The sequence below is a fragment of the Apus apus genome, chromosome 11 (genome assembly GCF_020740795.1).
Source record: "Apus apus isolate bApuApu2 chromosome 11, bApuApu2.pri.cur, whole genome shotgun sequence".
NCBI classification, from domain to species: Eukaryota; Metazoa; Chordata; class Aves; order Apodiformes; family Apodidae; genus Apus; species Apus apus.
Genome location: NC_067292.1, coordinates 13,919,753 through 13,946,893, shown reverse-complemented (window position 1 = coordinate 13,946,893; position 27,141 = coordinate 13,919,753). Strand labels below are relative to the sequence as shown.

Genomic DNA, 27,141 nt, shown 5'->3' with positions numbered 1-27,141 from the left:
GTAGGCAACTCTGGGTGAGAAAGTTGTTACCTTGAGACAATTATTTTAAAGATAAGGAAGTGCTTTCAGTCAAATTCTCAGCATCCTTTAGGAGTATGGTGTAATATGAGACATCTAAAAATGAAACTGTGAGTGTTTATCTTCTGATCTTCTACTGAGTCTTGCCTAATGCTGGTGTATGAGTCCACTGATTTGATTCCCTTCGTTCCAAGTGTTTCCTAATTTCTTTCCTGCTTGATAACAGACAAGTGAGATTTGGTTTAAAGCTCCCATTTGGTTTATTTTGTTTTCTAATTTTTATCTTAAATAATTAACAGACAGCTTCTGTTTTTATTCTTCTTGCCATAAGAAAATTCAGTAATAAACCCAAACTTATAGGTGAGGGTCTGAAAACAACAAACAAAACCTCCACCCCTGAGAGATGCTTGGCAGAGCCATGGTGTGACTGGTTTCCAGCACACCAAGGGGTGCTGTGGGATGGGGAGCTGCCAGGCTCTGCCTGCAGAGCTGCTGGGCTGTGCAGCCGGGCATCCCTGGCTGCAGCAGGAGCTGCTGCTCCAGAGACTGGGGGGGCGGAGGAGGGACATGGACAAAAATCCCCTGCAATTGGCAGAATGATGGTGCTTCAGTGGTGGGGCTGTTTCAGGCAGGCAGATCTCCCACAAGCAGGGTTTGCAGGGTACCCTGACATGCACCAGGAATTCATCAAAGACCAAATACATGTTGTTCGTTTGTTTTTATAAAGAAGTACCTCTGCTGTAACTTTTCCTTCTTGTCAGTGGGTCTGTATTAAAAATGTGGCTCCAAAGAAAATGCATAGAAAAATGAGCTTTTAATTTGTCACCTGCTGCTGAACCACCCTGTCCTTCTTGAGGTGCAAAGTTGTAAATGAGGTTTTTGTATCCCCACACATGGCCATCCAAGAAATGTTCTGTGTTGTAGCTGTCAGTAGCAGTAGCACAGCTGAAGACATCAGACCAATGGCTTAAAACCTGCTGTGGTCTCATTGGCGCAGGCAAAGCCAGCACAGCCCAAAACCTGAGCAAACTAAAAGGCAGGTAGAGAAAATGTCTCCAGTGGCTTGGGGGGGAGGTCCTGGCTGCCTCCAGAGTGGGGTCTGCTCAAAGCTTTCTGTCCAGCAATGTTGAGGAAAAAGGAAGCAAGAATGTTTCTTCGTGCTACCATCAGAGAGCTGTTGGAAAACTCTTTAATCTTTTAAAAATGCAAAATTAAGTCTACAGATTTTTTATTTCTTTGGAGAATAGTGTCTTGTCTGGCTGCACATCCTACGGCCTCTTCTGCCATGACCTAAGACCAGGATAGTCAGTATCTCAGCTGACACATGTACTTTATCTCCTACCAAACCTCAAACCACCTAATGAGAGCTTATCTTGAGGTAGAAATCAGTAACTCTGATTTTCAGTCTACTGACAGTTGATGATGGTTAGCAGAAAACAAACCCAGCTGTGGGACTTGGAGGAAAACTGGCTGTTCCCAGTGCCCTTCCACTCAGGAGACCAGCTGCTGCTGTTACAGCTGCCCCAGCTGGGTAGAGACAGCCACCCCTCACCATAGTGTGTGAGTGCCTCTATTGATTAGGCAGCTGCAAATTAATAATAGTAGGAAATAATCCTGTCTTCCATGAAGGTATTACTGTGTGTAACTGAACTTGTGACACTGTCTTCTCTGCCTTTCTCCTTGCCTCTTTTCTTCCTAATATTTGTAGTGTGTGAAAATGTTGGTGGAGTCCCTTTAGCAGCTTTGTTCCTTCCCACAAAGTCTCTCCTACCTTGGAGCTTGGGAAGCTTAAGGGTGATTTGCTTTGGGGGAATACCTACAGGTAGATATTCCTCCCCAGGTGGAACTCTTTACTGCTTTTCCTGCCTTGAATCTTTGCCATTATGCATATGTAGTTGAGTGAAACAGCAGAGCCCCCTGGGTCAGTCATGGCTTTGGGGAGGGAAGCAGGCAAGGGAGAAAGGGGCAAGCACAGCCTGTCTGTGGAGCACTGTGCTTGGAGCCTGGCCTTGGCCACTTAGCTTGTGGTGGGATGTGCTGAGAGGACTGCAAGGACTTTGGCCTGTTGCTTTGGTAGGCTGAAGACCATTGGTGCTCTTCTTAGACATAACTTATCTGCTCTTTTGTCTTTCTTGCTGTCTACAGCTGGCTTGACTAGATGTTCTTTTTTTGGCACATCACATCAGGTTTGTTTTCTTATGAAGTTTTTTGTAGTTCAATGTTGCCGTGCTGGAAAATCACATAGGCATGTATTAAACCCCACAGCTCTGGACGGGAGCATGAAGATGGGTTCTGGTTGGTTAGGGGCTGCCTTATGCTCAGCCTGTGAAACTCTGGCTTTCACCTCTTGGCTGACTGGCACAAGCCCATAGCTGTGCCCACTGCTGTATGAGGTGAGGGCTGATCCAATAGGATTTCTCCTCCCTTTGTTTCTGGCCCCTTGTCACACTGCCTACCTAGCAAAGGACTCTCAGCTGATTCTACCCAGCAGCCCATCAGAAAAGTAGCCTTTTAATTCTCTGCTGGCTGTGGATGGGTCTGGTGTGTGGGTGCAGGGCAGGCAATCCTCCTTGGCACTGTTCGGGTGGCATCAGTTTGGGTCAAACCTTTTGGAAAAGAGCCTCTGCTGGGGTGACTGGAGTGTGGCTGCTCACATGGGACACGGATGAGCATCTGCAATGAGCTGATGGGCAGGTCACAAAACCACTGCAGATGTGTCCAAGATATGACTGTTGTTGAAGCAGATGCTCAACTCTATGGTGAGGCAAAGGATGCAGAAAAGACATGAGCATCTGAAGTTCACTGAAAGGGATGAATTTACTCAAGTTGCTCTACTGCTTGCTGCTCACTCCTGTTCCTGTGAGAACGGTGAGTCTCAGCAGAGCTGTGAGCTGCAGAGCACTCTGTGCTGGCCTGCTGTGGTGGCTGGGCACTGCTCCCATTCCCTTCCTGGGTGGGGATCCTGGCTGAGCAGGCAGCTGTGCATTGAAACCAAAGCAGAGAGAGGGAGCAAGGGAGAGGGAAGGCACCCAGAGATCAGAGGTTGTCAGGGGTGTCTCCTTGCTCCTTTGCTAGTGCAAGTTGCCACCAAATTCACAATTTGAAGTGAAAATGCACTAAGAAATCAGATTATGCATCTCCAGAAAAAAATGTGACTTGTTGTTCTGCTTTTGGCTTGCACCATAGGCTGTGCCACCATGGGGCACATGTCACCAAGCAGGTGTTCCTGCTAACCCCTGTGCTTAAGTGCCAGCCGGTCCTTTGGCAGATGCTGGGCTGCCTCCTGTGCTTAGATGACAGGAGATGGGATGGTAAACCCCAGCTCTTCTTGCTACTTTATACAGGCTTTTTTCTCATGACAAAATTTTGACTGTGGTTGACTCAAAGACATCTGCAGGTCTGGAGTGGTAATGTAGCAATAACTTTCAAGGATAAAGTGTCTGAGTCTGCTGCCCAAAACACCCTGTGTCCTGGGCCCCACCCAGCTGGTGGCCTTTACTGTTGCAGCGGTGGCTTGCACTTGTTTATGTTCTTCTTAGGTTTATTTCTGATGTGGCAAATTTTGATGGCTTTCTGTGCTGGGAAAGGGTTATCTTTTTTTTTCTGATTTGTTTATTTTTAGTCAGAGGAAGTAAAAGAATTGGCCATTTGCCATGAGGAAAGAAAGCAAACAGAAGCCCCAAAGCAACCAAAATATTGTACCTTTCCTTAATAAATAAATAATCCTTGTAAGTGTAACTACTGATGTGTCTTTCCAGTAGAAGCTTGTGATTCAGTGTTAAACCAACAGCACATCAAATAAGAAAACAGGGTGATTTATTGTGTGTTTTCCTTTTTATTATTAATCTTGTTCAGAACACTGTGGTGTGAAACTATGAAGAAATGTTGTCTTGTATAAAGGAATAAAAGAGATAAAGATCTGTAAGTCAGCATGCTTGTGCAATAGCATTGGTTGGGCTGCAGTCTGGGCTCTCGAACAACCCTACTTAAAAAAAAGCTTTAAATTTTATAAGTATTTCTGTGTGTGTCTCTTTTGCAATACGTAACATACATTGTCTGTTCTGCTGTTAACTCCCTGATGCAGAATTCCTAAGTTTGGGCTAATAGAAAATTTGGAGGATTCTTCATTATCTGAACCTCTTGAGAAATACCAAATATGTTCCAGTAATTGTGGTGTAGTACAACAGGGAGTCACACTGGCAGTTTGTTGGAAAGGGTTTTTCCTGTAGTTATGAAAACCATACAACTATTAAAATCCCCAAAACTGAAGCCGTTGGGATTACTCATATACTTACAGTTAAGCGCATGCCTAAAGGTAGATATATTCAGCGTGTGGTTTTTGATTTGCTTTTGATTCCTAGCTTGAGAGTATCAGAAAAAAAAAATTCCTCAATCACTTGAGTTTTGTGCAGCCTTTTTATTCTGTGCTTACATGGCCGTTGCACGCTGGGTGTAGCTTGTGACAGAAGTGCCTGGGTTTGCTACAAAGCAAATGATTAATAATAAAGAATGGAAAGCATGCAAAATAGTAAGGTACTCCAGGCTGTTAGAAGAGGCTCAGAGTCAGGTTTCTTCCCTCCTGCCATCTCTCCTGCCACAGGTCCTCAGTGAATGTACATGTGTCATGTAATTTTTCGCTCTTTATCTCAGGTTTTTTTTTTGATCTTGGTTGTATGCAAAGAGGATATAATATCTATTCCTTGGAGAGGAGCATGAATTTATTAAATGCTGTGAGATGCTGGATAGGTAGAAGTGAAATGAAACACTATTATTATAGTTCAGGTCATAATATTTGGTTTTGCTTTGTGGTTATTTCATCTTCCCTACCCTAGATTAGTTTTATAGAAAAGAATTAACAGAAAAAGCTAGGAAGTGATTCCTGGTTTATGGCTACAGTACAGGGACTCCTTTCCTCAGTAAGCAATCTCTTACTAAGAATGTTTGTTGCCTTGCTCTTCTGTCTGCAAGGTGACATACAGAGAGCTGCCACTATTACTTAGTTTCTCTCTTTAAGTTTCCTTGGGTTAAATACGTTTCATCTTGTATATGGCTATCTCTTAGAAAAACATGGGCATGTGTCTTGATATATCATCCTAAGGATTTAGTTCCTGTATCCTGCTTATGGAACAAAGTGCATTTTGTGTCTATGAAACTGCGTAAACAATTTGCTTTGAGCCACAATTTGGAAATATGCAGGTTGTGGTGTATAACGAACACAAAAGTGGGTTTTTTCATTTCTTTAAAGAAAATCCTTTGGCTAATTATCAATATGTGGGGGAATTTAATTTTAAAAACAGCCTCAGCCACTTTTTAGAAAAATACAATGCAGTACATAAACTCATTTTAGACACTACTTATTCTGCTGTGTCCCATTAGTTGTTGTTTGCATAGTGCTTTGAAAATGTAAAGCACTATATAAGTGCTTATTATTACTACATTATTATTACTCTCCCTCTTGAAAAAAAGACCCTCTAGGGAGGGAAGTGTGACTTGCTTTACATTTAATCTGTAGTGCAGATCCCATAAGAAACATACCCTTTTGGTGTGGGGGTTTTTTTTGCATTCTTTCTTCCCTCCTTCCACCCTTTGGGGAAAAAACCCCAAAAAAGTATTGTTTTAGAGATTAGAGTTCTTATTTATTTTATGCTTGGTAACTATACCAATGAGAGTATTATTTGAATCTTAAAATAGCCTTTTATGCCAATCTGTGCAGTGAAATGAATTGCTGTCTCTGTGGTCTGTGGGTGCTGCAGAGGCACCTCACCCAGCCTGGGCACTGGGGGATAAGCAGGAGCTGGTAATGATGGCATTTGCTGGGGTCCTTCTGCCTGGCCTGTCTGCCAGTGTGGGCCCAAGGACAAAAGAAGCTTAGTGAAGAGAGTACTGGGATGGTGCAAGGAAAGCTGTAGAAGAATTTCCTTGCTATCACGAGGAAGTGCTACAAGTTTTTCTGCAGTATCTGAGCTATTGTTTTTCCTTGTAAAGAAAAAGTTGTCAATCCCTTATCTCTTTTTCACTCTTCTAACAGCAGCTGGTATCCCTGCAGGAGAACAAGATTCCAGTGCAAGTTATTTTAACCCTCTTTATCTCTTGAATCATTATTGTGAGAAGGACTTTTCATGGGCAGTGTTAACCATTTACATCCTGAAATTTGAGCTATCTCCTGTGCCTCTGCATTATATACTGTGCTATGGTTGATGCTAACAATCAGACCAGTGTATTTAGAGTTATTTTTGCCAGGGCACCCCTAAACTTGCAGTGTTGTAAACTAGGGAAGCAGTAACCGAAAACCTTCTTTGAGTGCAAGGAGGAATATTTAACTCCTCCTCCAGTTTCACCTTTGTTATGCTGCTCTCCAGTACTCTGATCCCTGCCTGGCCCTGTGCTGGGCTCCCTGCAAAGCAGAGGCTTTGCTTCCAGTGTTCCCTGCCTGTCACTGCCATTGGCTGCATGGGAAGAGGTATAGAGGGAAGGGAAAGAGACCTTGAAAACTGTGCAGGATGGGAGAGCCTGAAGACTGTTCTTGGGAGAGCATAACCTGACTTACATTTGCCACTGTGTTTGGCCCTTGTTTATGTCACAGCACATGGCCACCAAATAATGAGGTCACTTGCAGCCTTTCAGCCTGATTTCTAGTAGAAATGGGTTTTTATGCAGCCATCCTTACCTGCTTGCATGTGTATGGCCATTGGTAGTGGTTCAGTCTGAGCTGGTGTCCCCAGCCATGGCTGGGGATGATGGTTGCTGGTAGCTGTGGTCCCAAACCTCTACAAATGACAGGGTGAAAGAAAGGGGGAACCTCAAATTATTTGGAAAGACTTCAGCAAGCACTGAGCAGCCCATGCTTTTGAGTGCTTCTGGTACTGATGTGGCTTCAGGAGAGGCTGCAGCATGTGGGAGTGGAGATGTGGTGCTGGTTTAGGCCAGTCCTGGTTGTGTTCAGAGCTGCCTTTCTTCATTTAAAGTGATGAGTAGTTCAGCTGTGTGACTGGTCACACTTCCAGGTATTGTCTATATCAAAGCTGAAGTGTCAGTGTTGTCTGATAACTTAAACCCATGTATTATGTTATTATTTCATAAAGGGTTTATTAGCCTTGTCAGTGCAGGTCAGATGCTTTAGTTTCAGAGAGGAAAGAACCAGGCTGTGGGAGGTACAGGGCAGGGATGGGGCTGGCATTGGCTGTATGGGGCAAGAGACAGGATAGACTTTGCTCCTCTAGGCTGCATCCCTCCTGAAACTGTCAATCCCAAGTTACTTCCCAGGAAACAGGTCATGGGCAAGTTTTGCTGTGCCCAGCACCCAGGGACTTCTCAGCATTGGTGAGGCAGAATCAAAGAATAGTTAGGATTGGAAAGGGCTTTTAAAGCCCAACCCCCCTGCAGTCAGCAGGGACATCTTCAACTAAATCAGGTTTCTCAGAGTCCTGTCCAACCTGACCTTGAATGTTTTCAGGGATGGGGCATCTAAAACTTCTCTGGGAAACATGTTCCAGTGTTTCACCACCCTCGTAAAATTTCCAGTGACTTCTATCTGGACATTGAGCTGTTGATCACTGCTTTGAGGGGAATCACTACTTTGAGGACGGATCAGCACAGCCTTGCATCTTGCTTTCATTCTTTTCTAAATAGCAATTAGTTTGGGAGTGGAAAAGTCTTAATGTTTATGCACTGGAAGATTACCTTCAGAACAAAAACCAGTTCACTTGGGCAGCCTGGGTTGTAGAGGAATGAGCATGGGGCAGCAGTAGTTGTATGTACTATATGGTTAAAGAGGACAAAGTTGCAGCTTCTCTTACCTCTTTCAGTCTGAAACTGCCAAGTTTATAGAGACCTTGACAGTGAGACCAGACTTGTTCCTGACACCTGGCTCCAGGCAATACCCAGCACAATCCCTGGGTGCTGGAGGGCACTTCCCACACCCTGAAAAAGACTTGGTGATAGTGGGGAAAACCCCAGAGAGATCAACTTTGCCTGCTGCACCTCATTGAAGGTAGTTATTTGCAATGGGAGTGAAAGTCATCAGACCTGTATGCTTGTTAGGTTTCCTTGTCAGCACTTGTCCCTTCCTCTTAGGGTGTCATTTCCTACTTGTGTTTTAATGACAAGCACACCAAAATGGAAATGAAGGTGGCAGTCATTGCCCTTGCTGTGGTATAAATCATGGGGTACAGAAGTGGGATGATTCTTGTGGCAGCCCTGTGGAAAGAGGTGGATGCCACTGGTTCCTCAGTATCCCCACACCTCCCTGGAGTACAAAAGGTGTCTCAATCTCCCTTAATGCACAGCAAGTGAACGTTAAACACATGCAGGCACAAAGATGCTCCAAAAACATGACTGATTTTTGTGGAGGCAAGGCAGAGCAAGCAAATACCCTGCAGAAAATAAAGCACAGCTGCCTGTTTCAGCCACTGAGCCCTGGCGGTGACTGGCTGCACGTGGCTGTGCCCTGGAGGCTGTTGGGCAGCAGGGCTGGCTCCTGGGCTGGCCACCGCGGTGCATGGCAGGACCAGCCTGGGGCTGGGCAGATGGCTCCTTCCTGGCCATGGGGCCCTGCTCTCCTGGGAGTGAGCCCTGCTGAGACTGCAACAACAGCAACCTGGGAGCTGGGCAGATGGTCTACTGGCGGCCGCCAGCATAATTGCATCAGCTGGTTACTTCTGCAGCCAGTGTAGCCTCCTATTTGTAGTGCTCTGAAACGATCCTGACTTTTAAAATTCTTTTTTCTTTCCCTGCCTTGTTTAAATTTATGTATTTCCCATGAGGGATAGGGTGAGGCTAGGGGGTGGCCATCTGCCTGAGGGGGCTGATGGCAATGTTGGAGGAGCCTCTAGCAGCCATGCACAGGCAGACACCTGAGCAGGTGAGTGGACTGCAGTAGCCTCCTGTGCTGCACTGCATGTTGCTTGGGGCTCAGATGATGTTCCAAAGAGAAGAGCTGGACCAGTACAACCTTTTCCAGCCTTGGTGGTGTGCTGTGGTCTCCATCCATGTGCAGTATGCCTGTCAGCCTCCACCTAAATTGTTCCATGTATCTGAGCTGCTGCTCCTGAGCATGGCAGCCTGAGGCCTGAATAATGCAGCAGACCCCCTTGGGTCCCATTTCACTGCCTCCCCTCCCTGGGCTGGCACCTCTATGCTGCTGCTGCAGGAGGGCTGCTGAGATGTCTGCTGGCAGTTACCTCCAACCCTGCCTGTGTCCCCCTCTTGGGCTCTTACATAGACAAAAGATCGGCTTGTTCCTGTTGGGGTCTCTTCACGGGGATTGTTGAGTGGTGTGAGCTCTGACTTTTTAAGCTGCAAAATATTTTTGCAGGATAGGTGAAGGTCCCCTGGGGATGGCTGGTGTACTCTCAGTCAGTTGCTGAGTGCTCCTGTGCATCTTGCTCCTGGCTTGGCAGGGAATGGGTCAGGAGTGATGAAGTGGCACCTGCTGTTTGCTCAGGTTTACTCACTGGTTTTAGCACTCAGCATGGCACTGGTAGTTGCAGTAAAGCTGATCCTAACTTAATGCTGACCCAGAGGTCCCATAATCCCTAATAGTAGCAGGATTAGAGTCTGTCCAGCCAAGTCCTACTTTTCTTTCCTTTTTTATTTTTTCCTCTTTGCAGGTATACAGTCTAATTCTTGCCTTGTCCTTTGCCTAAAGGTTACAGAGCCTTGCACTTCTCCTGAGAGAAGCTTGTCAACTTGGCCAATCCTCCCTGTTCCTCCACCCCTTCCTGTGCAGGAGATTGATTTTGCTTCTGAGTGTGTTTTTGTGCCCCCTACCTCCCTGTTCTCATTAGGCAGACAAGATCTCACCTCTTTTTGTGGGTACAAAACCTATTTTTGTGATGGCAGTTTAGGACTTGGGTCTATATCCATCTATCAGACTTTTCCACTGGCATGAATTCTTCTGGGTTCAGTGGGCTGCTAGACTTGAGCTTTCTTCTGCGGTGTCTGAGAGGGATGGGATATATGGATGGATGCACTAAGGGTTCCTCAAGAGCTGGGTAAAATCCACGTTGATAATTAGAGAGGGCCTGTGCAAACTCTGCAGAGCTTCAGTTGCTACAGTACTGTGGTGGGTTCAGTTAGCTAGGCAGTGGTACCCACATGAAAATGTTATGTTGCCCAGTTCTGTGAATGTCTCTTTATCTGCCCTAAGCTCCACATTTGCAGCTGCTGGTGTTTAACCAAAACTTTGCAACTCTCCTGCTGGGCCCTTCAGGATCAGTTCTTGTGTAGCCTTATTTTTTCTTTAGAAATTGTAGGTGTAGGTAATTATATGTATTTTTTTAAAGCCCTAACTATGCTTCTGCAAACATGTTTGTGAGGCCAATTAAATGCCTACAGAAGAAAACGACCAAAAATGAAATGGCGAAATGTGCATCTACCCCAGGTAGAGCTTGCAAGCCAAGTAAAATGTTATGTTAGGCCAACAAATGGGTTATTCAAGCAAAGATCTACCAAGACAAACATAGGAGAGTCAAGGGTAACTGAGTTTTGAAGCAATATGGGATGTGACCCTCAAGTTCGGTTATCAAGGCTCTGCCAGTTGAGAAGATGTGGCTGATTTAAAGTGTACTTGAAAAGGGACTTGGAAGGACCCTGAAAAAAGCAGTCTGAACTGAGTTTTTGAAGTACCATCCCCAAACTTCCCTTTAGGATCTGATCCTCTGCACCACTGGATTCTTCTATTTGCCTGTATTTACTTGAGTATTGCAAAAGAAGTCAGTAATGATGGAGTCAGTGCAGCTCAACAGGAGGCCAGGATGTGTTACCATACCCTCTGGAAGGCACTGGGCAGATATTTTCTCCTTTGCTCACACCTGTCCAGCTCAGGGAAGAAATCTGCCCTGCAAGCATAGGTGCCTCCTGTCCATCCCAGCTCTTGCAGTGTCAGGGCCTTGTGCCAGTGCAGCTGCAGGGCTGGGCATGGGGTGGTGCAGCATCCTGGGCCAGACAGCAGTTTTGGGTGGGATATGCAGGAAGGGGGGGGATTCCAGGGGGTTGTGTCATCCCAGAGGGGTTTGGAGAGGAACAGCACAAACACAGTCACAGGCTGAACACTGTAACTGTCTCAGGGAACTGATTGTGCTGCACTGAATTTAATTCTTTTTTAATTTCCATAAAAATTAAAAGCAAAAATAGTAAGTAACTGGATTGGGCCTAGTGTGCTCAGTCACTGCTACTGCTGATCAAAAGCAATACTCTGTTTCTAATTTGAGAAGGATTTTTTTAACGTAGTTTAAAACAAGAGGAAGCTGTCACATCCTGAGTGACATCCTGTGTGCTACGGCAGCATTCTTGCTGCTCAGTGATCAGGATTTCAGCCAAGGGAGTAAAGCCCAATCCACATAAAAATGTATTTGCTTTGTGAAAAATCTTGTAGTATTGCACAAGCTATTTTCTGATGGTAAAATGCAAATCTAAAATCTATATCCAAGTGAACAAAAAGATTAATTAAACTAGTTGTCTGGAGGAAATAGAGAGGACACCAAGTTATTGATTTGTTTTTAGTAAATTCTTTTTAATATGCAAGATTATTTTTTTAATACTTGAAATTATCACAGTGTTTCACAGTGTAGTTAGTTATTTCTCAAATTGTGTTTTGGTCAGGACTGCTAATTTGGTACCCAATGCCACCCAACTGCAAATGTGCTTTCTGCTGTTCCCAGTGCTCCTGACTGCCTGGGTTACCAGCCCTGCCAGGCACCTCTGGGTGCTGTTAATTTTGATTTCTATGTATTTAGCTTGGTCTTGTTCCCAGGAATTTAGGCAACTGCCTGCTCTGGGCAGGTCTGCTGTTGCCTGCCCTAGTGTGAGTGATTTGATAGGGAGTCACAGCATGAGCCCCAAGCATCTCTTAAGGGATGGTAGCAAACTTGCTGCCCATTCCACTTAGGAGCAGGGTAATTTTATTTTTATTTTATTTGGCAGCCATGTACTGTATCTGGCTTCCCTATCTTGGGGAGACTTGACTTCTGGCTCGTGATGTGACTGGAAGGAGAGAAAGTAACCTATTTGCTCCCCTGCCTTCCTACAAGGACTGGAGCTGGCAGCGTGGGTGGTGGTGGCAGCACGAGGTCTGCCCAGCAGTCGTGTTTGCTGGTTCTTAGATGGTGCAAGCAGCCAGACTGGCAGAGCGAACAAATGGGGAGTTCTGGTATCTTGGCAAAATGGTATGTGACCATTTTATGGGTTTTCAGCCTGGGGCATGCCTGTACCACAGGGCTGCTGGGTGTACAGTGAGGAATACCTTGGCTGTGAGGCATACACTCATCCCACAGCAGTCTCTGCCTGTTCTTGCTTTCCCCAGGGCCCTGGCCACCTGCAGCACCCCTCCAGGGCTAAGCTGGGCTGGAGGAACTAGCCCAAGGGAGCATGTAAACCAAAGGTTTTGATTTAAATAACACTGACCTAAAAATAGCAAGTTTTAATAAATGTGGTATGTTTTACTAATACCTTAGTTGTGCCTGGTACTGCTGGAACCTGGTGTGCTGGCTTTGGCTGTGACACTGGTGGCCAGCCATGAGTGTATGACTGGCCTTCAGCATCTCCAAGTGAGCTCTGCCTGAAGAAAGAGAGGCACCATGTAAAATTAATTCAGCTCTGCCCACAGCATCAGGGGTGATTTATTCTTATCTTTAGTATTTGGAAGTCAAACTTAAGGAAGATAGATAAGTTGACTCCTCTCCTTAGCTAATTTATCAGCTTTTAAACCTGAATAAATCCATTAAGGCATATATTTGTATTGCAGCTGTAAAGTTGGCAGTATAGTTATTTTTTCTGTTTTATACTCAACATTAAACTACCTTAAACCACCTGGAGAACACAAATAGGTCTCTTAGAAATATGCTTAATTACACTGTTTATTGAGATAAAAATAGCAATGAAAGGGAAGAGAGACCTGCCCTTTTGGGTACCAATATGTGTTTAATACCAGTGTTCACAATAAATGATGCTGTGCACCAGCTGAGGCAGTGGCGTGGTGAGGTTTGTTACTCCCTGTGAATACACAGGTGAGGAAGCCATGGGAAAGTGGGATGCTGCACAGTCCCACTGCCTGGTCACTGTCCCCATGGCACCTTCTGCCCATTGCAGACAGGGTTGTGTGGCTGATCCTGCCTGTGCACTGCAGTGCCAGGCTTGCTCTTCCAGCAGCTTGGTTCCAGCCCAGCAAGGACTACCTGCTGGGAAGCAATGAGGGGGATTTGCTTAAGGTTATAGGCATAGTTGTTTGTACTTCTGGCTGTTTTGGTACTATTTATTATTATTCCTTTGTTTGTTAAACTAAAAGTGTAAATGTTTAGCAAGGATAGAGTGAGGAATCACTTGGTACAATGTTGCAGATCTTGAAGGACAATCTTTTTGGTTTTGAAGTCTTGTTGTGTAAAACAGGGCAATGTAGAAAAATCCTTTTGTCCCAGGTGACTGTCCTGCCTTGCAGTGGGGACACACAAACTCCCAGCTGTAAATCGGAGTGACAGTGATTCTGTGGGCAGTTCCAGACCCTTCCTGGCAGGGCCCATGGTATTGAGCAGCCATTGATGAAAAAGCAAGCTATGTGCCCAGGAACTGACTTTAAGTGTTAAAAGTGTTAGTCAACAGCATAAAACCTGATTGCCAAATAAAGTTAAATAGATCCCCAAGTCAGATGCTCCCTGCTAAAAATAAAGAGGTTGCAGAAATGCTATTAACACACAAAAGCACATACAAGTACTTGTGCCATGTCTGAAATGTTATACTGAAGGTACACATCTGTGTATGAATTGAGGTATCTCCTACAAGAAACCCCAGACATGTCTGTAGATACATGCTGTTTCCAGCTGCCTGCTTGGAGAGAGCACGGAGCTGACATGAATCAGAAAATTAATACCCTGAATCATTAGCACAAGATATATCCATGCTGGATAAACTTCTGTGTGTGCATATGCGCTGTAGCTCCTGAGCATCTTGTTTCCTTTTCTTATGTGTGTCAGACGTGTGAACAAACAGTGATTGTTGCTCAGGAGAGGTAATGTCCTGTAGGAACAGGTAGATGAGGGGATGCTATGAGGGGTAGGTCTTTCTTCTCAGGTTTGTGTCTTTAAATGTAGATCACAAAGACCTCTCTCCAAAACTTCAATTCTTCTCCCTTGTGGCTCTCTCTACTCATAGTGCAGCCACAATGTTGTGGATAAACATGGCTGGGTGGTCCAAAAGTGTATTTAGCTGCCAGTTCTTGTCAAATACACAACAGTTAGATTTAATTAAAGGAGAAATATGAAGAACTAGCTAGGCCTCCAGAAACAGAGGAACTTCAGGATTAAGTTAATGATAAAGTGTGAACGACGGAGAGAATACTGTATTTGGGCTCTGATTTTTTTCCTTGCTTTGGAAATTTATCTCTTTTTAGGTAGAGTTAACTCTCAGCACAGTGTTTTCTGCTGTCCCCTGCTCACTGAGGTCCCCCAAGCAGCACTTGCTCCTGTGAAGGAGCTGTGTCCCCAGGTAGGAGAAACTGGCAATGAATCTTGTGGGGAGGTGGCAGTTGGGGCATCTTTCCCGTTGTCCAGAAACCCTCTTCTCCAGAGACCACCATGGGCAGGCTGTCAGCACCCCTTGCCCAGCGAGCAGGAGAAGGTCTGTGAGAGTTTGATGCTGCTTCATCCTTGGCAGGCTGTTAAAAAAGCTGAATTCAGCCTAACCAGGGTAGGCAACCAGGAGCTGCTTCTGGGAAGCAGTGGAGGGATCCAGGCTGGTAGATAGTATCATCAGGATAAGCACATCACTTTCTATCAGTCTCTTCTCATTTGGAAGCAGACTTGTCTTTTCTCTCAATTAAGTGTAGAGAGACAAAATCCATACTTTTCCTCTTAAAGTTACCGAACAAAAATTAGGCAAATTATGTAAGCTCTTTTTTTTCCTTTCTGCCCTGTGGGACGTTTCCTGAGAACTTTTGTGGTTTAAGTGTGAGCTGCTTTCCAGCTTGCTGGTAAATTATTTTGCTTTTCTAGCTCTTGGATTTCATTACACTTGATTTTTTGTTCTCATTTCAATCCATAGAAGTGCAAAAGACTGCTTTGAAGCCATACCCTTCTCAGCAAACTTGAAATAAGTTACATCCAATCTCTCTTAGGTTAAAAAACCAAAAAAATCTGACTTCTGTACGTGAATTGAACTCCAAGGTCTGGGAAAGCATAGAGTGGCAGGAGGCAATGGCATAAATTGTTGGAGGCTAATTCCATGCTATGTATTTCAAGTTAAATATTTTGTGAGCATGCAGATCCTATAGCTTTATTAAAGCTGTACATTATACTCTGTGAATGAAGAGTTAGTGTTAATAGCTGGAGTAGAACAAGATATTTCTAGCTTTTTTTTCCAACAGTCAAGTGAAAATTCTCAATGTTTTATTACTGCGAGAGTTGTATGCTATTTTTTCTTTCTTGTTAAATTTCTGTGCCGTTTCCACCCTCTCCCAGTGGCAATGTTGAATCTTGTTTTATAAGAGAAGGATCATTATGCATAATCAAGCAATTTAAACAAATGGTCTCTTAGTTTAAGGAGACATTCTATAATACAAACTTGCCAAAATGAAAAGCTGTTGTTCAAAACACATGATGCTGTATTTTTAGCTATTAAAAGGTCTCTTATTTTGGTTCTGAAAATGGCCCTGGCTGCCAGGATGTTGGGTTTTTTCACTGATCACCAGCCTGTTGGCTGGTGCTTTGACAGCAGAGCAGTGATGGGAGATCAAGGAGCATTAATCTGCCTTGTTTCCAGTTACAGTCTAAACGATGTTAACTAGCTGTCTTTGAATAATGGGATACTTGTAGTACTCCAACCCCAACTATGTTAGCACACCTAAAGAAAAAATCTGTAGCTAATGACACTTGAGAAGGTGTTACTGCCTACAAAGCCAGTTGTGGATGGCATTTTCAAGTGATACAGACAAGCAAGGCGCATGGAAGATGATCCTTCACTGCTGCTGAAATTAAGCAAATAAGTTTTTGGAATGGCATCACTTGAGCTATAGACTTGGAAACATGGTAGGCTGGTCTCTTCACATGTCTCTGTTTGACAGGGGGGGAAAAAACCCCAAAGTGTTTGGTAAAAGTTTTCCATGGATAGTCTGTAGCCAAATTCAGCCATTCATTCCTGTACTTGTCCATGGGGCTGACAGTGGTGGGATATCCAAGGTGGGAGGAAGGAAGGGCAAAGCTGGAAAGAGGGAGCTGGGAGCAAGTAGGTGTACCTCATCTGTGCTCTAGAGTTGCTTTCCAAATTGTCCCCTCTTGGTCCTTTCAAGAGTGCAACTTACCTTTCTGGGGGTACTGTGTAAGTATTTGGGCTCTCCATCATTTCTGTGGTGCCTTTTCTATGAGCTTGTTACTTCCACATAAATAAGTGATGAGTCTGGTTAGAAGAGAAGGCTTTGCTCCAAATTCCACCGACTCCAATAGCCCAGAAGCACACTGTTTAAAACAGTCTCTGGGTTCAGCTGAGTGGGTAGAATTGTGGTATTTTAGGAGACTGATTTGTGGTTTTGAACAGCATCATTCATATAAACACAGATGTGGAAAAAAAAATAATTCAATGGTGAGCCAACACATTTAAAACACAAGTATATTCAATTTTTTTTTTAAATTAATGTCTGTGGATCATGCTTTTAAAAGAGCAGGATATTATTTTTCTTAAGGCATTAGAGCAAGTGTCAGCTCCTCTGGCTGTTCTGCACTCTGGGAAGATGAACAAAAAGGTCCAGGCTTGAGCACAATATTTGCTGTGGTTCCTGCTTCAGGTGGAACCACCTGTGTCTTATTTTTGATAGCTGGTTAGTAACTCTCTTAGCAGAAAAACCCAAAAAACCTGATTTTAATGTAGGACTAAAGATGCTTTATAACATGAAGTACCTTGAGGTCTGAAGCTTTGAAGTCTTTCATATGTTGGAGCTGTTGGTGAGCAGACATGGTGGCTCTTACTGGTGTGAGCAATCAGAAGTACTGACATGGACAACCTTGGTGTAAGGCTGTTGAAGGGAGAAGTGGCTAATTGCTCATATTAGAAGCAAAATAATCACAGTTTTTCTGAAAAGATGTGGAAGAATATGCTGGCTTCCCCTGAATTTGAACCAGAGAGATGGATTTAGTTGTCTGGAAGGTGGAGACCTTCAGACTGTGAGGGATACTTGTGGTTGTCCACTCAGAGCCAATGCAGTAAGTAAAGCTGTGGCAAAGAGCTCACCCAAGAGGTACCAGCACTAACCAGTGACTACAATAGAACTATGATCATCATTGCATGTGTTTAGAAGAAACTTTTGTGTCTGCCACTTGGCAGATGCAGACTATCACAAAACCTTAAAAGAATGCTTTCACATTTTTTGACAAATAGCTTGCATGATGGAGGAGAAAGGATGTCTGTGCCTTTACCAGTTACAGGGTTGGCTTTCTGATCAATAGAAAGTTTTGAGCAACATAAGACTGTAACAGCCCATCCTTGAAACCAGTCAGCACTAACACAAACTCAGGGTTTCCCAGAACACTGTAGTGTTGGTAACTCATCCAGGAAGGATGCTGGCAGTCAACCCCCTTCTCTACTGTATTGCTGCTTAGACAGTTCATTTGTCAGTGTGACTTGGGGTCGTTTCTGTTCTGTTGCCTGCATGGCCAAAGCACACACATTGTGAAGCATGAGTAAGCATGGACCAAGCACACAATTTTGATTTACTGCAGGATTTCCATAAGATTATGTAACTCTATCAGGAAATCATCAGCAGAATCTTGTTAATGGGGGAAAAAAGCAAGTGTGCATAGAAAAGGTGTTCAGATCTCATAAAACATTTTAGAGCATCTCTGCTTTGACCCACTGGCTCTGCAGGAAATTTGAGTGGGGAAAAAAACCATCAGTTCAGCAAAGTAACCCTATTTGCTTCGAGTGTAAATTAATTATCCCAGCCTTTTTTATAGTGGTTAGTTTGGAAGACAGTTCTTTGTTTGGAAAGGTAAGTGCTTTTGTGCAATTTCTGTCTCAGTTTCTCTTTGAGGAAGAGATTAGCAGACTATAAGAAGTTGTCTGTGTATGAATAACCTTGCATCTGTGTATGGTTCTGATGTGGGAAGTTATTTCTGAATGTAATTTCATAATTCCTACTGTGGTACCTTTTATTTAGCAAGGTGGGGCTATTTTCATTCTTCTTTCAAGCTGTGTTCATTTAGTCCACTGAAATTTAAATACAAGCTTTTAAATGAAAGTTTTATTTAAGTAAACGTCTGTCAACATACTGGCCACGTGTGGAAATCCCCCTCTCCCTGTTTCCCAGGCTTAGCAGGACTTGTAGGAGACGGGACTTAAGGTTCTGGCATTCTTCCTCTGGACAGAAGACCAGAAATCAAAACAAGCAAATAAATATGACAAGGAAATGGTGCAGAACACAAAGCCCTGACAGGAACACTTGTCAGAGAGGAGCAGACACAATATAATTTTCCTCCTAGTAAAGATGGTTTGAGCTGATGTAATTCTCTGCTGTCTCTGCCCATAGAACAGGAATTTTAACAGCTCTGGAGGCAGAGGGAAAAGCAGCTGGTGGCCTTACAAAGGAAGATGGGGGTGTTCCCTTCTGCCCTCTTTGTTTCTATGGATACTTTTGGGGTCGCTGTCACAAGCATTACATTTGCTCTTAAATTGGGCCTTTGCTTACTGTGTCACAGCTACGTATTTGGCTGGTTCATTTCCTCCTGGCTCCCAAATACTTGCAAAAATTAGTGCTAATGAGACTATCCTGACGTACTCACCTGACACCGTGCTTGCATTTTTGTGCAGTTGCTGAAAAAGTGCACATCCCCCATAGAGGGGTGCATTTACACAAGCATGCGTGCATTTGCAGAAGGGACTCAACTGTACAGTGATACCAGCTAAAAGCCTCCATGGTTGCCTGGAAAACTCTACGGGTTTGCTCAGGCTTCAATTTCGTTTTGCTTTGGTTGCAGCATGCCTGAATATTCACTCTTGGTGGAGAGCAAGATAAGTACGTGTCCCTTCAGCATTTTATGAAACAAAGTAATGCAGATATCTATAAGTGAGACATGCCATGAAGCGTACAGATAGTAAGTTTGGAATAGTTCTGGGAGTTAAGAATTTACATGTCTTTATTAATTATTAGATGTTATTAGTGAGTGACTGAGGAACTGGGAAGCTCTAAGCGTTCTTTTGAAGTAGTGTACCCAAATTAGGCTAACTGAATAAATAAATAAATCTAAAAACGTTAGGCAATGTCTGCTCTAATGAATTTTCTAAATACACAAATCGCACTGATTTAATCAGTGGGTCTTTTAACTGTAAAAATATTACTGTTACACTGGGGAAATCCATTCAGAAAAATAAAATATTTGGAAACTAAGTTTCATTTCATTGGAAAGGTTGTATGTTTAATAGGAATAAAAAAAGTAGGCTTTGGGATAAAGTTTTAAAAGCAAGCTTTCCCCCTTTCTTTGTACATGTGCCAATTTTCAGTAGGAACTGTTCCCCTTTTACTCTTGTTCAAAATAAACTACATGTATAAGTATTTATGGTATGTTAGCACTAAGGACAGGTTGTTAAGAGGTCATAAAGAATATTCATTCTCACTTTATGGTGTCTGAGTTGATTTTTCTGGAAATGAAATTTGACATTACAGATGTGATACATAGAACTTTCTCTTCCTCATTGTAATTTACCTTCAATGTAGCCAGCACAGCCTGTCTTTTTAGTAGGAAGAATCTCAGCTGGAGAATTTTCCTTGACCTACACAATAAAATTAAGCAGTAGGAAAGTGTGGGTCATCTACACCCAAAGGGTGTGGAACACCTGTCCACATGGGTCATTCTGTGTCTGAAGAAACTCTTCTTGTGGCAAAGGAGGCAGGATGAGGTGCTGGATTCTCAATGTATTAGCTTTACACCTGCTTGTATTTAGCCTTCTATTTTACTTCACAGTATTTATATTACACTATTTATGTGTTCCCTCATCAAAATATTTAGGTTTGCATACAAATAAGACAGACTTTCCTGTTAGTATTTAAGAGGCAGTACAGAAGAGTATATTGTTTTATTAAGGTACAATTTATGAACCAGAAATTATCATAGATGCAAATTTATACTTTGCACTTTTTTTTCTTCATAAAAATATGTATATTTTCATCTGGGGAGAAAGCACCATTAAAATGAGCGAGCCTGGGGAGTATTACCGCACACACACACACACTTGCATGCACAAAGGCACCCCAGCTGCTATTTGCTCAAGAAACAAACTCCTACTGCTGGCCCTCAGTCCCGGGCTCACTCTGGAAAGCTGAAGCCCTCCTTGTTCAGCCCCATGAGCCAGCAAAGTGGGGGCACTGACAGCCTGGTGTATTTATGCTTTTGGAAATTTAGGTCTTTATGGTTGGGACCAGCATCAAAGAGGAAGGGGGAAATAACTCCACTCACCAGATGGGTTTTTCCAGGCCCTCATAGCTCCAGTTAAAATTGCTGGTCAGGAAAAGCCTCCTCTCTTTTCCTTTTCCCATGCTACCTACACTGCAAGCATAGCTCATCAGTGAAAAAATATCCAAGTTTGAAGGATTAGCTGAAAAAAAAGTATTTTTTCTAGGCTGAGGTGTAGAAATCTGGCCAAATATTTTTTTTTAAGCTGTGATTAATAGCCCTGGGTGCTGAATGGAGTATTTGTGGGGGGAGAGTGATGCTAAACAAAGTGTTTGGTACAGCAGCTCTGATCCTGCTGGAGCTCGCTGCAGCAGGGACCAGGGTTTTAGGCATAATATGGTAAAATCTACTTGGAAGAATTACAAAGTAAGACTGAAACATGTGTAAGAGTAGAGTTACTGTGTGCTTTACCATTTCATCAGTGACCTTTGAAGTAATTGCTGCTGTTTCAGTAATTTTCTATTCTTATCACATTTGCACGTGTAAAGTTTTCATGGGCATCAAAGTCTCTACCTTGAGCCAAGTCTGAAAATTGGGGTCCCTCTGCTGCCTGGGACATCTTGGGACAGAGTCAGACAATAATATTCCTGATCCACATGAAACGGGAGATATTGCATCTGCTTCTGTTGGGTCTGGATGAAATCTATGGTGGGAAAATTGCGGTGAAGTTGGGGTTGACAGACAGTGATGAGCTGAGCTGTAGAGTATTGTATCTTGACAGCAACTCCTTGCCAAAGGGAAGGAAAAGACTATTTGTTGTCCATGGCAGGGGGGTTTGGAGGGATATGACTCTTTGTCTGACCATAGCAGGTGTGACACAGAACAGGGTTTGGTTTTTTCTGAAGTTTGCAGAACACAGTACTGAGAAGGGTGATGTCCTTTAGTAGCAATGGGGAGCAGACTGCAGCCCAAGGTAGGATGTACTAATTTTGCTGGTGCATGTAAGTCTTTTTCCATGCTTTACCAGAGTAAGAGATGGTATGAGGAGTTATGGTCCCACTGCCCATCTGAAGATCCTAGTTGTCTACTTCTGTTCTTCCCTGTTTTGGTTCCTGTTTCCTTACAAAAGTTCACGTAAATTAATTTCAGAATATCCCCTTCTCTTTGTGTCACTAATCTGTGTTAGATGTTAACCTTTAGCATTGTAATTAGCTGCCTCAAGACAGAGCCAGCACATGTAAATTATTTTATTAGGTGTCCTGCTTATAGAGAAACTTTATAGCCCTAACAAAAAAATAGTGCTCTTTCTTGGTTTTTGTTTTTTTCCCTTTCTCACCCTGGAAAAGCAAAGCATGTAATAAGTCTGATGTGGTGAGATCCTGCATCCTCTGTACAAAGCCCACTCTTTGAACTTCATGCTGCTTTAGTCTCATTCTGAAACTTCAGTGTAGCCACTTCTCTATGTTAAGGATTCAACTAAGGTCTTTCTGACATCTCTTTGGCCTTAACCATCCCTACAGCTGCACTGGAGGGATATGCACCTTGTCTTTGCCAACTGCAACCATCAGGTCTGCTGCTTTCAGGTGCAGAGCCCCAAATTCCATGTGTTTGCAGATACTGTCTGAGGTGATACCTGACGTGTATCTTCACTCACCAGGTATCTGTGCTCAGAAGTGCATGAAGTGGTAGCAGGGACACTAGTACTAGCCACAGGCAAAACTTACACACCCAAAGTTTATAGGAAGGTGTAAGAAATTGCAAGTATTTGAGTAGCAGCTTGGTCTCTGTACTTGCTGACCCACCTCTGTCAATTTTCACGGATCTCGTGCATTGTTTTGTCTTTGGGTAGCTTCAACCTGCTTTTGGCATTTTAGCAGAGCAAGTGATTGTTTTGCAACTTAAAATTTGACCAACAAGAACCAAAGTTCTGGCTGAGAGTTGAGTAGGTTTCTTAATACCCCCTTTCTCTACTTTCCTGGTATTGGTTTGTTAGGGTTTCCACACATAGATGTTTGTCATTCACCAGAGCTCCAGATGGAGCAAGAATGTTTAAACTCTTAGTTACTGAAGGAAAATAGACAATTTTATGAGCAACATGGGGAATGCTAGATTCACCTGCTTTGTTTCACTTGAGCTTTAAAGTGCCTGTTTACTTGTAGTAGATCTATTTTTGAAAGAAGGTGCAGACACTATGGTGACAGTTGCCTTAGAAATGCATATAATAATGCAGGGAGGTGTGTACTCACAGCCAGCTGGAGCTTGCCATCCCTTATCCCTGTTGGCAGGAGCTGGCCACCCTGCTCCCTGCATTCTCCTGCATCTCCACTTCCCTCCCCACCTCTCTGCTTTCTGCCTCATGCCTGTGATGTCACTTCACTGGAGCTGGGAGGGTGTGGGTTGGAGCAGGTGAGGGTAGGGCCCCTGGGTGATCCCATCCATTTCCACTGGAGCTTTTTGCAGACAATGTGAGAGTGCAGCACAACAGTGGGAGCTTTGTGCCAGCACAGATGGGCCATTGGTGGGATGGGTCCATGGGGTGTGGTCCCAACTGTCACTTGGCCAGGCAAACTCCAGGCAGGAAAAACAGAACTGTCAACTCTAGCCCCCTTCCTGCATTTTGGAGGTGGAAGCAACAGTTTGATACAACCAATATTGAAAGATTTTGGTCCACAAAAGCAGGAGGTGGGTGGGGAGGCACTAGATACAGGTCCCCTGCACTGCAGATGCAGGGATGTGTCACAGTGCACTGCAGGGCAGAGGAGGGACTGGCAGCACCCCCAGCAAAGGGGACTGTGTTTCCCTGTGGCAGAGCAGCAGGGACAGTGCTTCCTGATGAAAAATGGGAAACCTAAAATTCGTTGTTCCCCATGCCAGCCGTTGCTGGGACAGTTTTGTACCAGCTTGCTGTGAATATTTTTTTTTGTGGGGCTGAGGCACTACTGCTGTGGGTCTTGTGCATAGCACAGGGCAGGGAGCTCCTTGGCCAGGTGCCTCTTCAAGGGCAACCTAAATTCCTGAACATTTCACAGATTAAATACCATGTATTGCAATTAAAAGGAAAAAAACCCACCCTGCCCTCTGGGGATTACCCTTCAGTGACAAGGTGTAAGAACTACCAGTAATAGTATTGATTCCAAATCTATAAAGTATGGAAATGAGGTGTCTGCAGGCCCAGTCTGAAGGACTATAAGCTTAATGTATTGCACTTACAAGATGTTGATCTTGAGAGCAACCTGAAACATTGGCTGCATTTTATTACACCATACACTCCTATTTATTTACATAATAGATTTTGATGGAAAATATCTGTCTCCAGTGGAGTCTGTGAATTAGAAACACAAAAACTAAATATGAGCACTGGGAATAAATATGCTCTGGCTTGCGAGTCAGGTGTGTGGTCCGTGGGCAGGGCTGTGATTAGCTGTTATGTATGTCCTATGGTCTTTCTCATCTTACAGAAATGAGATTTTTATTTACAATGATCCCTTTCTCTAGTTGCACTTACATTAAGTGTTGCCATCCGTTGGAAGGGGCAGGCCCGTTAGCTGTGCATGGATCTACTGTGTGAGTTTAAGCTAATGGACACTTACCAGGCTGGCTGTATTTGGTGGTCGTCCATCATTTGCTCATTAAACAGTGTATCTAAGTGATTCTCATTTCCTCCCTGCCATGTCTGGAAAGGAGGAAACTAGACACATTATGATGGAATATTAATGTCCTGGAGGATTTAGCCACCCATAATTAGATCTCCTTTGCATAAAACTGCTAGTGCTACCTTATTTTGTTGTTTGTCTCCTTAATCACCTTCGCATAGTTTTCTGTTGTATCTTTTTTCAGTTTGCCTTTGTAATTCTGTCCCATTTGTCTCATTCTTTTCTTCTTCCCTTTTTTTTTTCCCCTTTTTTTTTTCTTTTCCCTGACCTGGAGAGCACAGCAGCCTGGGTTTCCCCACTCCTCCCTCCTCACACAAAAAGGCTGACTTTGCCAGCAAAACCCACAGTCACTGCCAAGCCCTGTTACTGACTTGGGAGAAAAGCGATGAGAGAACTTGTGCACATTTAGGCTCTGGACTAGCTAAATAAGCCATGTCAGTAAAGCCCCTTGTCTTCTTCCCTGGCCTGCTGTCCCATGAAAGGACTAATATATAATGGCCCTATTTAAGGTGGAAAAAACCCTTCTGGCTGAGGTCCACTGATGGCTGAATCGGCCGTGCACTGGGGAGAGAGCAGGGAGGCAGCTCTGGAGCTGCCCTTGTGTGCTGTGAAGGATCATACACTGTTCCCACAGGGGATTCCAGGGGCTAGGACATGGGTGAGGAGTATGCTGTCACCTCTCTGGGGGTGCCCTCCTGTCCCAGTGCTGCTTTCCACCAACCTCTTGGGAAAAAAATGGCAGAGTTACGAAAGCTAAATGGAAATGATCATGCAAACAAGCAAAATATCTAGTAAACACAGGGAGACCTGGCAGCAGCCCTCTAGCCAAGTAGATTTTTCCAACGGGAGTAAATCCAATGGCTGGTATAAATCACACCTGGCTGCTTCCACTAGGTACCCTTCCTTGAACAGAGGCACCAGTGGGATTTCCCTTTCCTTTTAGCTGCAAGGTATGGTAAATGCATCAGGAGACATTCACAGGCACCTCTTCTCAGTACACTGTCAAATCCCCACAAAATTCCCATTTTCCTGCTGAATGTGAAGCTTTCCCTCTGCACATGGGTGGAAGAAAGCCCAAGCCCCCTGACAAATGCAAACAGCCCAGTTCCTTGGGGCTGGCTCAGCACCACGCTGCACAGTCAAGCAGTGGGCTGCAGCTCTGCTGCAGCAGCACTTCATTTGAAAAGCAAATGTGACCATTTTTCATATTGCTACTTTCTGCAGATTTTTGTGTTTTGCGGACTTTTGTCTCCCAGCTATTAGGAGGTGGAGAATCTAACAGGGAACATCTAAGCAGCAGAGAGGGGAAGCCTTACACCCTGCTGGGAGGTAATCTGAAGAGAAGAGGCTAGCTGGCTTCTGATTAAAGTAGCCATTTCCAAATTTTTTTTAATGCTGTATATGACTGCTAGTTTTAGTAGCAGCCTCTGGTGCTGTGCAAGACCATACAGCTGTGGGCAGTAGGCTGAGTGAGCAGAGATATCCTGCCTTTGCTTCTTGTTTGGATTGAAGAACAAGCCTGTCTGCAGCTCTCCAAAGGACAGACTCTAAATGTGCGCAGAAAATACCGGGCTATTTAAAGTATAAAGATTGTTAACATCTTTTGTGCTCCTGCCATGCCAAGCAGCTGGAAATTGGCTAATTTACAATCCTCAGTCCACAAAGTTTTGAGCATCCTGAGCTCCCTTTGACTTTGTGGAACTGGAAGCTGCTCTGCATTTTGCAGGATTAAGTGGGCTGTGTCAAATCGCAGGCTGAGAGTGCTGCAGGATGAGTCGTGGCGGATGAATGGCACTTGGATGGGGCTATTCTGTGTCCTGTGCTGATTTGGGAGCATGTAATTTTATGTGATGGGAGGGATGGAGCAACGTCTGGGTAGGACAGCACAGAGATGTGGGCCTGAAAGGCAGCAAAGAAGCCTGAAGATCACAGAGCTCTTGCAAATACCTAAAGCTAGGTCAGGGAAAAGATGTGGTTATTGTGTGACAGGCTTACAATGCAGATTGGTGCTAGAGTATTTCTCTAGAGGGAAAGCTGTGAACTGTGACACGTACGTTATAGCTAATACACAGGCATTACGGAGATTTCCCAAGTTTTGTGTGTCATGAGCACAATCTGACAATCCTCCAAGCTAAGGGGTAGCACCCCCATTTTCTGCACTCTAACTGTTCTGTATGTGGTGTTTTCAAAGGCTGCTTGTGGGTGAGGGAGTGGCCCTGGTCTTGAATGCAGCTCTTAGTAAGAGCTTTGATTCAGGAAAGTTCCCCCATCAGCTGGGGGACTTGATTGCACGTTTCTCAGCAGTTTCTCAAACTGTCATACTTCCTGACATTTTAGTTAGGATGCTATGGAGTTTTTGTGTTACGGGAAGTGTTAAACTGGTCCTTGTGGTCCCTGAAGTCTGTGTAATAGGATAAGGGAGCGTACACATGCCATCTGAATTACTGAGGGGCTGTGCCTCACTTGTAAAGCTTGATTGCATCTAGAAATCAACATTTGGTTCAGAAGCGTCTTACTTTGATAAGGTTAACTTCTTTCCAGGGAGTGATAAAGTGTTAAATAAGCAGTGTGACTGTGAATGGAGTTCAGGTAATGGTAGCCCCATAAATAGATGTTCTTGTTCTTAGGGGAATGGATGCTGAATCCTTTTGGAAGTTTCTCTGAGCACAAAGTTGTGAAATTTTTGAGCCTGCAGCACTTGTGACCTAGCAATTAAATAAGCATCCTTGGAGAACATCTGAGACAAGCAGGCAAAATGCAAATATTTGGGGCGTGTGCAAGTGCTGTGTTGTGATGTTGCCATTGCCCACAGTTCCTCCTCGTATTGCCCCTGTCTTTGTTCTGGCTTTTGCCTTCGGGTCCCGTAATTGGTTGGAGCAGAACAGAGGTCTTCTACAGGCGTGACAATAGCGATTCCTTCTGTGCTGGGGCAGAACCAGGGGGTAGAAGCAGACAAGGTTGCACTGCTAGACCAAGGTTAGTTTCAAGTCAAACTGAGCCTTCCTGAAGTATTTCAGCCTCATACATGCCCTTAAATTTAACTTAAGGGCATGGGTGTTGTTGCAGGCTTGTTCTTGGTGGGTTTCCTATAAGTCTCACAAACACCT

General features: G+C 44.1%; 1 protein-coding gene across 4 annotated transcripts in view; it reads left to right on the top strand.

Moving 5' to 3' along the window:
- Window positions 1-27,141, top strand: part of ZNF423 (zinc finger protein 423) — a 920,137-nt gene that overhangs the window by 9,935 nt on the left and 883,061 nt on the right. The gene's annotated exons all lie outside the window — the stretch shown is intronic.